The 13,426-nt window shown below is 55.9% G+C and overlaps 1 protein-coding gene across 5 annotated transcripts in view; it reads left to right on the plus strand.

The window, feature by feature from the left end:
* The first annotated feature begins 5,176 nt into the window (after positions 1 to 5,176).
* MYOCD (myocardin) overlaps positions 5,177 to 13,426 on the plus strand; it is a 255,352-nt gene continuing 247,102 nt past the window's right edge. For 2 of the 5 annotated variants that reach the window (XM_065034537.1, XM_065034539.1), the window contains exon 1: positions 5,179 to 5,661. The gene's annotated coding sequence lies outside the window, so the exon portion shown is untranslated. Of the gene's footprint in view, positions 5,662 to 13,426 lie in introns of all 5 variants that reach the window. The other 3 variants (XM_065034532.1, XM_065034536.1, XM_065034533.1) reach the window with 2 other exon arrangements.

The following is a 13,426-nucleotide window of genomic DNA, read 5'->3' on the forward strand; positions in this document are numbered from 1 at the left end:
GGCTCCAGGGTGCCCCTGGGACAAGTTCTGCCCAGGCCTGCTCTCCATCCACGGGCAGGTGCCCGGTTCCCTTTGCCAAGGGACAGAGTTGACATTTGGGCAGAGCACCCTGGTGCAGGAGAGTGTTCCTGTGTCCCCTGGCACTGGCCGGGGCCCCGAGGGAAGTGTTTGTGCCCCCCTGGAAAGGCAGGGTGTGGGGTGAGGAACCTATTACATGTGTTAGGGTATGGCTGCTGCAGCCAGCCCTGCAGCTACCCCCCAGCACTGGGATCCCCATCTCTGCTTTGTGTATATACCCCACACCAGAGACTTTGGGTCTTGCATCGTGGTGGCCGGAGCTACTCAGGCTGCCCACAGCAGGGACCCAGGGTGCTGTGCCATCCCTCAGATGGTGGCTTGGGCCTCCACAGACATTCAACTGTCATTTTTATTCCTTTATCTTTTTTTTATTTTCTTTTTTTCTCTCTTGTTTAGAGCATTCTGGGGACAGGCTCCAGCCTGTCTCCCCCCTCATCCCCTCAGATTGCAGGCAGGGAAGGAGCTTTCTTGGGGATCTGGGGCTCGGTGTAGCTCAGCAGGAGGCCACGGCAGCGCAGAAGGAGCAGCCCCAGCACAGACTTTTGGCTGGAGGGTGGTGAGAGCCTGGCCCAGGTTGGCCAGAGAGGTGGTGGATGAACCATCCCTGGAGACATCCCAGGCCAGGCTGGACGGGGCTCTGAGCAACCTGAGCTGGTGAAGATGTCCCTGCTCATAGCAAGGGGGGCACTGGATGAGCTGTGAAGGTCCCTCCAACCCAAACTCTTCTATGATTCTATGTCCAACGCACCTGTGCCAGGTGATGCTCCAGGGGTATGGAGATTGAAGCAGGGGCTGTGGTCTCTGGGTGGCGTGTGCCCTGGTGTGCAGCTCGCAGGGCATCCTCCTGCAGAGCTCACACTGCCCCACCCTCCCATCCACATGTGAGTGTCAACACCCCCCCCCAACCTGTGTACACAACCCAAAATTCAATACAAATCAATCCACCACCTTGTGTGGTGTTGCACAGACAGCAGCGCCCTTAGACCTCCATCCTTGCACACGTGCACAGCGGCAATAAATGCACAGGCACCCAGGGCTGCCTGCTCCGAAGTGCAGCCACGCTGTACCATGCTCAGAGCACCCAGCGGTTATCTGACCACCTCGCACTAGCACCGAAATCCTGGTTTTGGGTAATTCCTCTGCAGCAGCTCTGGCAAGTCCTGTGCTTTGTCACTTGGGTCACACTACGAGTCCTTTGTGGGATCTCGAGCACTGCGAGCTCCTTGGCTGCTGGGCTGGGCTGCAGATGGGAATGAGTGGTTGTACCAAGGTGATCAATAAACGGGGGTGCATGTGGGTGCATCTGCCTGTGCACGGGGCACAGGATGAGGCTGGATGCTGGGCAAAGGACATTTAATCCTTCTAGCACCTCAGGAGCAACTGAGATGTAAGGGCTGTGAGGAAAAATCACCCTGCACATTTTCTGGCGGCATCTCAGAGCCAAGCTGAGAGCACACACCCCACGAGGGTGGCGATTCCCATACGGCTGCCCCGGCGCTGAGCCCCACGGCCACAGGGCTGTCCCGGCAGCCGAGGTCCCTCTGTCCCCTCTCGGGCAGCGTGGCTGGACACAGCCAGTGCTGGGATCCCACCGGCTCTTGCTGACCTGCCCCTCCTGCCCTGGCGAGGGAACAGGGCCAGGCTGCAGGACGAGCTCCTCCAGCTGCGGCCGGGAACCCGCAGCTCATATTTCACCCCGCTCGCAGCTCTCCCGCCGGGGTGACATGGAACGCGTGTCACACACACTGGAGGCACGGGAACGGCCCCTCCCGCCCACACAGCCTCAGCCCCCCAGCCTGCAGCCCCTGCCCTCCGCCTCCTCCCATCAACCGCTAAAGTAAACTGTCTGATACGCAGCCAGCGTGGTGCCGGGAGGCTGAGGCTGGATGGAAACCCAGCGAGGTCACGTCCTCAGCACCTGCCTGGATCCGGGGTGCTGCCAGATCCAACATCTGCATCCTGCTTCCCCCGGCAAACCTGTGGGACCCCCTGGTCATCCTGTCCTGAGCAAAATCTGAGCACCCGTGAGTGTGCACAGCAGCACAGCCACACCATCGCCACGCTGCCACCACCCGCGGTGCATGGGGTGGGCAGCAAATGACCCCACACAGCTGTGCCAGCTGCTTACACCGCCCACGGGATTGCCGACACAAGAAACCCAAGTGTCTGCAGGCAGCACAGCCGTGTCACCTCTGTGCCACCCGTTGAGTGGAGAGTTCAGAGAAGGGAACGGAGCTGGTGAGGGGCTGGAGCACAAGTGTGGTGGGAGCGGCTGAGGGACCTGGGGGGTTCAGCTGGAGAACAGGAGCTGAGGGGAGACCTTCTGATCTCTGAACTGCCTGAAAGGAGCTTGGAGCCAGGGGGGTCGGGCTCTGCTCCCCAGGAACAAGTGCCAGGAGCAGAGGAAACGGCCTCAAGTTGCCCAGGGAAGGTTGAGGTTGGATCTGGGGAACAATTTCTTCCCCAAAGGGCTGTCGGGCATTGGAACAGGCTGCCCAGGGCAGTGCTGGAGTCACCATCCCTGGAGGGGTTGGACAGATGGAGATGAGGTTCTCCAGGACATGGGGTAGTGGTGGAGTTAGGTTATGGTTGGACTCAGTGATCCTGAGAGTCTGTTCCAACCAAAATGATTCTATGATGTCCCCATGTCATCAACCTCTTCCTTGCCCTTGGTCACACAGCCCGGAGGACAGAGCTGAGCCCCTGTGCTGTGGGTGCTGTCAGCTCATGGCACTGACAGGATAAAGGCCTCACGTGTGGAGCTGGCAAGGATGAAGTTCATCCTCTGCCACACGGCTGGCCCCGCTGCACAGTCAGCACGCAGGTCACCTTCTGACAGCCGCCTGTGAGATAGGTCCATCACCCTCCAAATCTCGTCCTCCCCTCACCCTGGTCTGGCTGCTAGCACTGGATCACGGTTCTGGTGCTGCTGCAGAGTGATCCTGCCCCACATGAGCCCTTTATACAAAACCACTATGAAGACCTTCCAGAGAAAACTCAAATGCTCCCCCCCAGCAGTGGCAGCGTGGAAAGCAGATAGCTTCGAAGAAAGCTCAGAGCTGGGTGAGTTTTTCCACTGCCCAGTGTGGGCTGTTAACTCTGAACCCTAGTGATGACAGCCTAAATAACAATACAGCTACTATACAGCCCTTTAGTACAGAAATACCTCTCCACCTCAAAAATGTTACTGTTTTCCTTTGTGTTCTGGTCCTAAAAACCTCCTGCTCCTAAAGGACACTTTCTGTACTGTAGCTCTGTCTTGTCCAAACACACTCTGAACAGACCTCTCCCAGGCAGAGTGTCTAGGTGTGATATGAAATTACCTCCCACAGGGGCCATCGTGCCCATTAAATTATTGGTGCAGGCCCTTTTGGGTGTCTGGCTTGGGTCCCTCCTCGATGAGGAGCTGCTTTGCCGAAAGGGCTCCGCTCAGAAGCTGCCGTGTAAACAAACCTGGCGGGAGCTGAGGATTTATGGAAGGGCTGGGGGAGATCCCCCCACTGCAGATGTCTGCCTGGCCAGCGGCTTCTGCATAGACCAAAGAGATGTGTTTGTTAGTATGAACAGCAGGTTCGCCGGCGGGTGAGTTTACAGCAAGACGGATATAAATAAATAGAAGAAAAAAGGACTTTCCTTGCACAGGGGAGCAGCGTCCTGCTGGCCCAGGGAAGGCTGTCCTTGGGCCAGATGCCGGCTGGAAGAGGGGTTTTCTTCAAGGGAGCTGCCTGCTGTTGTCAAAGAAACCTACAGTGATTTTATTTATTTTATTTATTTTATTTTATTTTTTTGCAAGGGTGAAGGTTTGAGGACAGGAGAAGAAAAACTGCTGCCAGCACTGTCCCCAGGGCCCAGCACAGCAGTAGCACCTGTGGAGCATGGGTGGGTGGGTGGGTGAAGTTCTTCCCTTTATTAATTAGGAGAAAGCACCAGGGAGAGGATGTGCAGGGCAGAGGCCAAAGATGTGTGGTGAGCACAGCCAGGGAGCCTGTGGGGCTCGGTGTTAGTGTAGAAAAGAGGTACAGCCTGAGCAGAGACACTGCTCTTGGGCTGCTCCTGTGTTCAGGAAATATTGTTTAGCCCAGGTGATGATGACTGCACCAGGGAAAACCCTCTCTCCATCCAGGTTCCCTCCCCGACAGCAAGAGCCTGCAAACCTCCAGGCTTCAGCCAGGCACTGAGGTCAAAAGGGAAAGAGTCAATATAAGGAATGGTGAAGTGATACTGGGGGTTGTCCTGACCCAGGTGCCCCAGTTATCAGCCTGGGGAGGGAGACTGCCCTGCTCGAGGTGGCAGTTCTCTGGAAATGCTGGGCTGAACTCAGTAAAACTCTCTAGTGCTCAGTTACCTGAGGATTAGACCTCCGGGTACCCTGGCCAGCCCGGGTGCTGTGATTCTGTGGTTTAGGGCATGAGATGCAGCAAGTCCCAGTTCTCAAACCTGAGCAGTTTGGAGGGTCAAGGAGACCCGTGTCTGCTCAGCTGGACAGGCAAACGGGGGTGTTGGAAGGACGAGGATTTAAGGCACCGAGTCTGGCAGGTACTGACGCAGAACACTTGTATCTGCTGGTTGGGATCCTGCCCAGCTCCTCACTGCTGGGAAGGGCTTTTCCAGCTGCCCCTGCTCCCCATTGCCAACATAGAGACACTTAAACGGGTGCAGAGATAGGAAGGGGGGGCTGCGATCCGTGCAGGAGGTGGCAGAAACCCAGTGCAAGGCGGGAGCGACGTCCCGCTCCGCGCTGCAGCGGGGCTCGGGGCGGCTCTCGGGGCTGGGGTGTCACCCAGAGCCGGCGGTTTGGGGCCGGGGATCCGCTGATCACCCCCCGGAGCTCCCCGCGCCCCGCTCGGGCGGCTCTTTGGGCAAGGATGCCCGTGACCGCCGGGGCTTTGCTGCCCAAGAGCCGGGCAGGGGGCGGGTCGGGGATGCGAAGGCAGGTGGGGGGGGCGGCAGGAGCCAGAGCAGACCCGAGCTGGGGGGGTGGCGGCCGCCACCGCTGTTACCCGAGCCCTGCCAGGGAGGCTCCTCCTCTTAACTCTTGCGGGGGCCGGAGCGGAGCCCGCGGGGCTGGGCTGCAACTGGGGGCGCCCAGCGAGCCCCGGGCAGGGCGGGGAGGGGGGGCCCTTGGCGCCGGGCAGCCCCCGGGCTCATCGCTGGGGCCGCCGCCCCCGCCCACTGCCCGTTGGGGCTCCAGCCGGGGCCCGCCCGCCCCCGCCCCGCTCGCTGCCCGCCCGGGGATGCGCTGATCCCCTTGACCCGGGGCCGGGCCAGGTAGGACCCCCGGAAGCCGCCGGCCTGGGGCCGCCGCCGCCCCGCTCGCCCGCCCGGCCACCCCCGGCCTGCCCGCCCCTGCTCCGCGGGCTGCAACAAGTTAATTTATTTTTGGAAAAGCAGCTCTCAGAGTTTGTCTAATTCCACCCGCACCAGCTCCTTTCACTCTATTTTAAACCAGTTCTAACTGTGCTTCAAGTTTATAAAAACAAGCACTGCTCCCTGATAAAAGCAGCCCTAAGCCACGGAGAAAGCAAGGAGTCCCCAAAGCAGCATCTCCTCCAGGACACTCTAGCTCAGCCGAAAAGTTTGCAGGTAATTTATGTTTCCTACTTAATGTCTTTCTGGTCTTCTCGCTGCTTTTTCACATGTGCATTTGTTTATGTTGACACACAGCAGTCAGTGCTGCAGCATTTGTAGGGAGACGGAGCTCGGTCAGTCATCGCTGCTACCTGCTGCTGCTCCTGGGTTACAGAAGGGGCCTTGGTGGCCACTTGCACCTGGCAGCTCTGGGACAACACGCAGACCGGCTGGTTTGGGAACAGGAACAAGGTGCATTTAGCGAATTTGCATTTGCGCTTAGCAGATCAGGAGCTGGCCTTCCTGGAGAGACTGGCAGGGAAATGCAGCAAGGATGCGGCAGCGGGCTTTGCACAGGCAAGATGATGGTGAAGGGCCGTGTGAAGTTCATGAAGGCTCTTGCTTTGCTGCAGCCATTTGGAGGCTGCTCTGATGGTTGCTCTAATTCCTGCACCCCAGCCGATGCAGAGCGTATCTGTCCCAGTGGGTCAAGCTGTGCGATGGCACCCTGCTTTTGTTCCTCTTGCTCCGGATTTGATAGGAGGGCTGTGTCACAGCTCTGTTAACTGTGGAGGGTCATTCTGGTTGCACCAAATGCTCAGTTGTTTAATGCGACTTCTCCATGACTCACCAATGCAACCCACAAAAACTTGAGAAAAAGCTCCCGGCATCACTCATGCTCAGAAATCCAGGGCATTTATGGCCCGCTTTGTTTCTTTTAAATGAATGCATTGCAAAATGTTGCCAGTCATAAACTACTGATGTCATTTGTTGAGCACTGAAGCGCTCAGGGGAGGTTTTGTCGGCCTCGCACGGGGCTCTCTGGTGTCTCAGGGTTAATACTTTCAAAAGTGCCGCCTTGGCAGCCACCGAATGGTTCCATTTCCAGCACGGTTCCCCTGTGAGGGGTGGGACGGGTGTCAGCACCTCCAGGATAGGGATGTGCTGGTTCCCTGTCCTTGCAGGCTGCGTGACCCAGCACTGCCCCTGGGTGTCCTCTGTCCTCATCCGAGCAGCCCTCGGGGCATATATGTGTTTTTTTTGGAAAAGGGATGAGCGTTCAGCTTTTAGCGCTGTTTATTACAACTGCTGCTTTCCTAAGATCCATCTTGCTCCTGGCTGACTTTTCCCTATTGCCTATTGATAGAAATGTGCATCATTTCAGCTCTGAGTGAAAACAAATCACAACAAAACTCCAACCAAAAAGACGAGAAATTAAAGTGTTTTTTATTTTTTAGGATTTCATGACCTGATCTCTCCTGTAAATGCCATTTGTCGGGTGGCCCGAGGGACAGCAGAAGTCAGTGACCCCACATCCCTCTCTCCAGTGCTGTGTTTTGGTGGTCCAGCATGCAGGGGAAGGGAAATGTGGTTGTTGTGTGGAGTGTACAGGCTAAAAATAGTTTCCCTCTCGTGCTCCATCTGAATGGGCAGCCACATATGACTGTACATGGATTTGTCTGATAGTCCTGTTTCAGTGTAAGAGACAAAATATCTTAGTTATGGCTTTGTTCTTCAGCTAACAATGGGTAGCTAAAAATATCCGACTTTGTTCCACTCAATAAAGTTCTCTCAAGGGGAGACACTAATGTTACACTTTTGCCAGATCCGTGCAAAATGCAGCCAAAGAAAATGCACGTTTTTGCCAGCAGCTTTTCATAAAACATGTAACTAGCAGAAAACTCCATACTGTTCTGCGGGCTGTGCTGTCTGCTGTGCGCATCGTCCCGGGGTCCTGGCTGCCCTGCTCCCCGGGAGCAGCTCATGGCATCGTCCTCATCCTTGTCTTTGTCCCTGGAGGCTCCAGCTGCACCAGGGGCTGCCAGCGCATTTAGGCTTGGTGGGCGTGGGGTGATGTGCTGCCGCCTGCTCGTGCCTGGCAAGTTGGGGAGCACCCCAGTGCTCCCGGTGGCAGCTGGTTGGTGGTCGCTGTGGTCTCGCTCCAATTCCCTTATTTCCCATTTTATGGCAGCCGGGGCTGGAGCCCGGCCAAGCCAGCCCGGTCCCGCTGTGCGAGCGCTGTGCTCGCGTTAAAAGCCTGGCACGGCCGCCACAACACGCAGCCTGACAGCCAAGAGGAAACCAGCAGAAACCTCACTGGGCTGGCACAGTCCCCTGGAGAAGAAAGAGATGGGCCCTCCTGCGCTCACCCGCACCTCCAAATAAAATCGCTGCCTCCCCAGTGCTGCCAGCCCAGTGCCCTCTCTCTGACTCCAGCTCTCTGTGGATGGTTATTGCACCCACAAAGAGGCAGGAGAAAAGTCCCGTCCTTCATGTCTGAGGAGGCCAGGCTGCTCCTTGGGTAACGCTCGCACCCACGCTCCCTTGGTTTGGTAAGCAAGTGATAAGACAAGAGGAAACAGCCTCAAGTTGCCCCAGGGAAGGTTCAGATTGGATATTAGGAAACATTTCTTCCCAGTAAGGGCTGTGGGGCATTGGAACAGGCTGCCCAGGGCAGTGGTGGAGTTACCATCCCTGTAGAGTGTTTAAAAAACATGTAGATGAGGCTCTTGTGGACACAGTTTAGTGCCAGAGTTAGGTTATTGTTGAACTCTATGATCTTAAGGGTCTCTTCCAACCAAAAGGATTCTATGATTTGCAGCCATGGGCAGAGCAGATCTGGGTGACCCCAGATGAGAAAGCCCCCCTTTCCATGTCGAAGCTGGTTTGGATGATTAAGCAACCGCACCATTTGCAACGGGAGGTTTGCTTTCTCGTTTAGAAGTGCCCAAGCCCAGCTGGAGCTCATTTTGGTTTGGGCTACAGAGCTTTGCACCAGGTGCTTTCTGGGTGGGACCAAGCTTTGTTTTAGCTTTGGCCAACATCAGGAAAAGAGGTTGGGCTTCTTCTACCTTCCATAGTACTGTGGTTTTCCAGGCTGCAGATCATTCTTGTAGTTCTTCTCTGAACCTATTCCCATTTTCTAGCATCCCTCCTGTTGTGTAGGCACAAGGAGCAGTAGTGATCTTGCTAATTCTGGATGTCTTTCTTTGCACTATATTTGCTCTCTAAGCTACAGTGCCACATCCAGAGCTCCCATTCAATCAGTTTTCACTGTGTCCCTCCTTGCAACCTTGTCACATTGCTCCTTTTCTTCAGGGTCCCTCTGTTTTACGTGTGTCCACATTAAAGGCTGTTGGAATTCAGGCAGGGACGTTGCAGAAGGACAGAGAAGGTTTGTGGGTTGTGGCAGGAGCAGTCCCCTGCGCCAAGAGCATGAAGGAGCTCTCGAGGCCCTGATGGGGTAAAGGCAAAGGTTTGGAAAAGGAGCACTGTGGTGGTCACTTGGCAAGGGCGGGCTCCCATGGCCAAAGAAGAGCTGATGGAGCTGGTTTGATGCTAGGCTGAGGTTACTGATGGAGGTGGGATGCAGCCAGGGGAACGGGTAAGGGGACACTGCGAGGTTCTTGCATGTGTTGTGGCTGAAGCAAAGCCTACCTGTGCCTGGCTGGTTACCCTGCTCCTTCACCGCCCCTGATGTGGAGCACCTGTGTCCAGCTCGAAAGGCTGAGCTCCAGAGGTGGCTGCCCACCCCAGGGGAACAAGTGCATCTTTTGGGAAGCAGACGCGGTCTAACGTGATTCATGCAGTGTTTGCTGCTGCAGTATTCTCGGAATGTACCTGCTTTATTTCCTGGCCTTCTTGGCTGTTGTTGGAGAGGAGCTAAGTTAATGTACCGGGTATCGTATGGTGAAGAGATCAAGCCCCTGCACTTGGGTTTGGAGTACACATATACCCCATGAGTTAGGGGTACTGTGGACCGGGGGTGCAAACACAGGATGAAGCTCCGGGTGCTGAGAGACAGGGAGCCACCAGGATCTTGCTCTGCCAGATGTGACACAGTTCTGACAGGGTTATAAGTCACCAGTGCCCAGAGGATGGACATGAAGTTGGTGAAGGGTTTGGAGGGGAAGCCGTATGAGGAGCGGCTGAAGTCCCTGTGTTTGTTGAGCTGGAGCAGAGCAGACTGAGGGCAGAGCTCATGGGCTGCAGGTTCCTCATCAGGAGCAGGAGGGGCAGGGCTGAGCTCTTCTCTGTGACAGTGACAGACCCCAGGGAATGGCAGAAGATGTGCCAGGGAGGGTCAGTGGGACATGAGGAAAAGGTTCTTCCCCCAGAGGTGCTGGACACTGAACAGGCTCCCCAGGGAGGTGTCACGGCCCCAGCCTGACAGTGTTCAAGGAGAGACTGGACAACGTCCTCAGACACACGGTGTGACCTGTGGGGTTGTCATTGCAGGGACAGGAGTTGGACTCGATGATCCTTGTGGGACCCTTCCAGCTCAGGACATTCTGTGATTCTATGACCTCTCCACCTGCCTTTGGGGTCCCGGCAGGCTGGTTGTGTGTCTCCTCCAGCACATGCTGGCTGTTGAGTGCAGACAGTTTGCAGATGGTTCCCTGCTCCTGGGGAAGCTCCGTGGTGTCCCACAGTGTGTGGCTGGGGACATTGCTCATGATGCCAGCTCAAGGCTTCCATTGCCTGTGTGCCCATCAACATGGAGGATGGTTCAGAGATACAGCACAGACCCTTGCACCCAGCAGAGCAGTAGAGGCATCAGTGCTGAGTGATGGGCTCTCCTGTGTGCCTCCTGCCCCTGCTCCTCCATGAGGCTTCCTGGCCTCCTCCAGCTCCAACTGGGTGCCCCAGAAAAGCAGTCAGCTCTTGTGTTTCCCTGCACTTGCCTGGCTCCCAGAGGATAGATACTGCATAGACAAGATTGCTTTTTAGAAACTGCCCCAAAGCCCAACCTCTCCTTCCCAGACTCTCCTCAAGGACCTGTGTCCACCCTCAGGTCTGGGACCCAGTGGGTACCTTGGATTGTGGTATCAGATCTGGAGACTGTGCCCAACCTCGAGCTCCTGTGTCTGGAGAGGAGCAGTGAGCTGATAGCTGGGAAACAGGGAGAAGAGCACATCGGGTCATGGTGTCAGCTCCCTGCTGCTCAGACTTGCAGTAGCCCTGTTGTGGTGAGTTACAGGCAGGCCCTTTCTGGAAGGGGAGGGAAGGCAGGGTTATCATTTCTTTGGCTGAGGTGATCCAAGGATGGGAGATTGCTAAGTCTGCAGAGCCTGAGCCTTCATCCACTCTCTGTCTCATGTAGAAGCACCTCCATTTGAGATTGCCCAAATGGTGCATGAGCCCCAAAGGTGATATAAGCACTGACGTTCAGGAGTGTGATCCCAAACACCCCTTCCAGGTTACTGTGGCTCCAGGTACCTGCTGCCAGCCTTGCAGTCTAGCGGTAGAGCTGTTGCCTCCTCTGTGATGGCCCATCAATCATTCACTTGACTGTAACTGGTAGTGGGTCTCTACTTGCACCCCCTGCATCTCAGGTGAGTTGTTTCATCTGCCGCTTGCCTTGAAGCAGGGGCATTCTGCAACCAGGAGTGCTGGTTTCATGGGACAGGCAAGGGAAGGGACCCTCCATACTTGTCCTTCCTTCTGAGCCAGCCCCTACTTGGTTTGCAGTCCCAGAGACAAAGATGCAAGGAATGTGATCAGGGGAGGCAAGAGGAGAGATTCTGGTCATGGCCAAGTACTGATCCATGGGTGGGTGAACACTCTGGCCATGCAGATTCTGCACACTCTGCACCTACAACCAGCTGCCAGGAGATCGGGGCTTCTGGCTTGCAGGGGTAGCTGGCAACATGGGACATCATGCACGGGAGAGGTTCATCCAGACACCAGAGGACACTCCTTTGGGACCTACCAGCTACATGTTGATGTCTGCATGGCCTCAAGGTGTGACTAAGGTTTTGTATGTGTGGCCTCACCATAACCTGCTGTGATTATCTTCTGTCCTGCCAGCTGGCATTGATCATCAGGTGTTCTTGATTTAGTTTAAGCTACAGGGTAATTTCTGAGAAACTGACATGGGGCCAGGAAGACCTGTCTGGATCTTCTAGGTTGTGCTGTGTGTGTGGTGCACGTGGCTTTCTGGTCAGCACACTCTTGTCCTTGGGTTCATGGACACGGGCAATTCCGCTCTCAGGGCTGTCCCCTTCCACATGTTTGTGCTTCACACATGATCCTGGAGCCAAAGTGCCCAGTGCAGTAACTTTCATGATCCTTTGGCCACTGCACCTGGGACCTGCCTATGTCCATCGTGCAGTGTGTCCCAGGCACACAGCAGCCACCGGCTCGGTGCTGGCAGCATTGTCCTGGAGAAGGCACCAGGGCAAGGGACGTACCTCCTCCTTTAGCTGCATTTTGTGACTCATGTTGATTTATGTCCCAACATCAAGCCAAAAATACACCCTGCTAGCATGGGCACTGCTGGAACACACACAGCTTATCAGCTGTCCCCAGGGACTTCCTGGCTCTGGACCTTGACGTGAGGGTGTGATGGCCACCAGCACCCTCAGGAGTGGGGCCATGCCCTCTCTTTGAGCTGCAGGGTCTGGGCTCTGCTGCCCCTCCTGCCCAGGGCTGGCAGTGGGACTGTGCACCTGCAGTGCTGCATGCTGTGGGTAAAGTTCTCCCCTACAGACAGAGCTCTGCATGATGGAAAGCGGTGTGTGCAACCTCCCAGGCGCCTTGTTTCTGCTGGGCTGTTTGCCCATCTACCCGCACGCTGTGTGACGTGATTCCTGGTGTCAACAGGTGAGGCACCCCTGGTGGGCTTGCAGATGTGTGACGAAGGACCAACAGATGCCTTTGCGGAGCTGAGGAGGAGTTAAATGAACTAAAATGAAATCCAGGCTAAAATGAGCAGGCTTTGCCACCCGTCACTCATGCTGGCCAGGGACTGGGCCAGCCTGGTGGAGCCCAGCTGCCTCTGGCTCCAGCTTTTCTCTGGATTTGTCCCAACATTGCACAGTGCGTCTGTGCAATAGACCTTGGGGTGCCTTTAGGAGGCACAAGGCAGATGTGGGAACCGTGACAGCTCTGTGCTGACCCCATTGGGACTCCCACTGGTGGTGTCAGTGCCCAGGGAGGTTCCTCATCATCTGTCCCCAAAGGCTCTGCTCAGGAGGGAGGGGGGAACCTTATGCTGGCACTCTGCATCTCGGTGAACTTCATCCATCCCACAGGCAGGCTCTAACCTCTCATGGGGAAGCCTGCCTCTGTCTTTTTGCATGTTAGCAATTTGAATAGTGTCCAATCTGCTTGATATTCTCCATTCCCAGTAAATATCTGTGAAACACCGTGAGTCTACTGTACACCTGCTTATGTCAGGCTTCTGGCACCTTGCAATGTTCCCTTTGCCGTTCTCTCTGTCGACATCAGTGTGGGCTCAGGATCCCCCGTTGTCTTGTCCCAGCCCAGCATGCAGTGGGTGCTGAGGGTTGCCTGGAGAAGAACTGGTGAGGCTCTGCCCTGAGAGAGGTTGGGAAAAGGCAGGACCTGCCAAATTAAGCAACTTTTCACTCCTGCTTGCTCTGATTTTGTTCTCCCACTTGCCCCAGTAGTGTGTCTGCAGTGCCAACCACGCTGTCCTGCAGAAAAGCTGTCCCTGAGCCCTCAGAGCTGTCACAGCAGCTCACGCCCAGCTTCCCTGTGTCCCTGGACCAGTCCCCAGGGCTTGCTTCTCTCCATGTAGTTCTCCATTAACTGCAGAGTGGGTTTTACCCTTCACGTTGTTTTTCAGGTCTCCCAGGGCCAATCCATCCCCACATGGTGCTGTAGCTGGTGGAGCCAGCTGCAGCCTATTGAGGATGACAATCTGGCGTACTCTTGTTAGAGGAAACCTTCTCAGCTCTTAGGATGAGTTTGTGAGCAACAGGGTGATTCTGTATCCACAGCACATTACAGCGTGTTGTTCCCAAACTGAGTT

This window comes from Columba livia, chromosome 18 (assembly GCF_036013475.1).
Source record: "Columba livia isolate bColLiv1 breed racing homer chromosome 18, bColLiv1.pat.W.v2, whole genome shotgun sequence".
NCBI classification, from domain to species: domain Eukaryota; kingdom Metazoa; phylum Chordata; class Aves; order Columbiformes; family Columbidae; genus Columba; species Columba livia.